General features: G+C 41.2%; 1 pseudogene; it reads left to right on the forward strand.

Annotated features, from left to right (window-relative positions):
• Positions 1–1167: 1167 nt before the first annotated feature.
• On the forward strand, positions 1168–1380 carry LOC122007669 (annotated as a pseudogene).
• Positions 1381–3154: the final 1774 nt, after the last annotated feature.

The following is a 3154-nucleotide window of genomic DNA, read 5'->3' on the forward strand; positions in this document are numbered from 1 at the left end:
CGGTTTTATCCATAATGAAAACATATTTTCCAATCGCAAACTACAACGGAAAGTACTATTCTGTCAGTTATTTTCTAAAAAAAAATAACTATTTCGCCAGTAATTTTAATTATGAAATTTAAATTCTGTTGATAAAATTCTTCTAGAAAATAAATATTCCATCAACAATTACTAATAAAATTTATATTCCGTTAGTAATATCCACCTATGAGCTAATATTTTATAATATCTCAGATTTAGTCGTTATTTCATCATTAAATTTAAATATTGATGAAATATTCCATCGTTAGAAGTAAATTATTTTATAGTAATAGATGAGCATCTAAACACAAGATGCTATCTCCGAAAAGTATTTACAAAACCTATTTACAAAAAGTACAGTAGATGTCCAGAATACATTCTCTTGAGTTTTGATGAACCAGACAATGCATTTTTCACCTCTTACGTAAAATATAGATAGGAATATTCACATGATTCAAATGCAAAATGGAGTAATGATCGATTTTAGGTGAAGCCGACAGAAATATATTTTTCATATCATAACTTATTTTGATTTCATGATTTATTCTCTTTTAATGGCATAGGACAATCGTGGGACCATCAAGATGACGAATTTCATTTTTTAAAATATCATAGCTATTTACATTAACTAAAAATAATAATTTTATAAAATAAAATAAAAATTAAATTAGATAGATGTTGTGTTCGTACCTTATACGAAATCGTTCTTAAACTTCTTTCAAAATATCGAGGGAGATAAATGAATCTTATTAAATTAGATAAAAAAATTTAATAAGTGTTAGATTTTTCCCATAATTATTAGTTTATGACCAAATCTAATAAAATAGTAATAAATTAAATCTAATAATCAATTTATTCTAAATTTCTATTTCAAAAGATTTAAAATGGTATTTTTTCTATATTATATTTATTGGATTAATGAATAAAATTATATATATTTCTACCCTTTACTAACTAATTTTGATAAATATTTTTTTATTTTTGACACTAAAATTAATTTTAAAGTTTATTAATAATTTTACATATTATTTTTTTTATAAAAATATATGCACTATAATCGTTCTCTTTAGTCCCACATCTTAGGATTGATAATATCGTGAGCAGAGAAGTTTCAATAAATATTTTAGACCGACGATATTAAAAAACATGCCTTTTTGACCTTCTGAATAAGATCAAGTGTAATATTTTTTTCTTATCAGTTTAATATCTGATAAAAAAATTAAATTAATTTTTAAATAAGAAAAAGTCATCCTAATTACCACACGACATTTATATCGCGACTTAGGCGAGCGACCTCCGGATAAGGATCTGGTGCTGGGGGGGGGTTCAGGACTAGGCGCTCGGCTCGCTGTAATCCTCTGTTGGTAGATGGAGGATCGCCGTAACTAATCGTCGGAGTGGGATGAAGGCTCCTGACCGGAAGCCGGTAAGATGTCGGATTGTTGAACCACCAGAGGTTTCGGTGGTGGTGGTAGGAAGGCCATAGGCGATGCGGCGACGACCCCTTGCGGTAGCTCGGCCAGGGAAGACATCCGATCGGACAACGAAGCCTCCATAGTCTCTGGGCATGAAGTCAGAACCGAAGTTTCGACCCTCTCAATGGGTTGCACGCCACGAAGTGGCGGAGCGCGAAGATGGCTCCGCTCAGCGCCTCTTGCGCTTGGTCAATGTCACGTCGGAGGAGGCCGAACCCGAGGGTTCCTCGACAGGAATGATGGGGCGCCGCTCCGTCTGAGGTTGTGAGCTCGGAATGGCCCCTCCACTCAGCGCACGGCTGGTCGCGCCTTCGCCCACTTCCACGGGGGTCTCCTCGCTCAACCCTAGATGGTCTCCTTGGGGGCGGACCGGTGGCAGGCCGCGACTCGTCAGTTCTTTAGTAGTCGTCGCCTCGATCGCGACATTCGTGAGCTTCACCTTGCCAACCATTCGCACTCGCATCATGACTTCGGCTGCAGGAGAGACAGAAGAATCAGTTAAGATCAAAGGAAGAAGTAAAAGAGATTTCTTACCTAGACTGGTCGACAGCCGAGTGCGGATCGAACTCAGACCAAAGATGTAGAGAACACCCTCTAGCAGCAGCCAATGGATGTTGAACTTCTGACCAGCTAGAATCGACGTCGTGTGCAAATAGTCTGATCGGACTTTATACCATTTCAAGTCCGGTTGAGGTGCCACTTTGAGTTGCCAGCGGGTCGAGAATTATGGCCGCTCAAAAAGGCGTATAAAGAAGAAGTACTCCTTCCAATGCTTATTAGAAGTCGACATTTTGTCAAAGAACACTAAGCCGACTCGTGATTGGAAAAGGAAAGTCCCCGATTTAGACTATTTGGGGTAATAAAAATAATGGAAGGCTCTAGGGACAAGAGGGATGTCGTGCAGCTGAAACAAGACGACGACACCGCATAGAAGACGGAAGGAGTTCCGCACAAGTTGAGGAAGGGAGATGCGGAAGTATTTGCAAACAACGATAATGAAAGGATGGATAGGGAATCATAAACCAGCGGAGAAATGGTCCCTGAACAGACAGTCGCATCCGGTCGACGGGGCATTTGGCCGATCGGATGGAGAAGGAAGAATTATCTCGTGGTCAAATGGAATTTTGAAGGCATTCCTAAGGCCCTCCGTGTCGCCCTTGTCAAACCTAGACTCCATGGTGATATACCAGGGTTCGGGGACGGGGCTCGACGGCTACGAGGAGCTGGCCATCGCTAAGACACGCAAAATAGAGGAAAGACGATCGAAAAAGATACAAAAAGATCACCGGATCAGCAGAAAGCTGAATGCCCGAAAGAAAAGGTGACGGGAGGAGAGCTTATGGTGAAAAAGAGAGGCGGAGGACTGCCGGAGGACAAAGCGCAGGGAGTCGCCGGAGAGCACAGCGCGCAGGGACACGGATCGTCGGAGACAGCAACGAAAGTGTGAAGAAGGTGACATCACCACGAGTTCATATACCTCGGGCTCGACCGACTGGAGCCGTCTGATCTAGGTCGCAAAAACCTAGGCCAAGATCCAACCGTCGAATTTAAACCGCCAAATGTCGCAATCAATGTCTATCACGTTAGGCATGCGGCCGCGGCAGGTGCGACACGTGGCACACTCCCACAGGTAGGCATTTAATGGAGGTATGGGGACG

Source organism: Zingiber officinale, chromosome 7B, assembly GCF_018446385.1.
Source record: "Zingiber officinale cultivar Zhangliang chromosome 7B, Zo_v1.1, whole genome shotgun sequence".
Classification (NCBI taxonomy): Eukaryota; Viridiplantae; Streptophyta; class Magnoliopsida; order Zingiberales; family Zingiberaceae; genus Zingiber; species Zingiber officinale.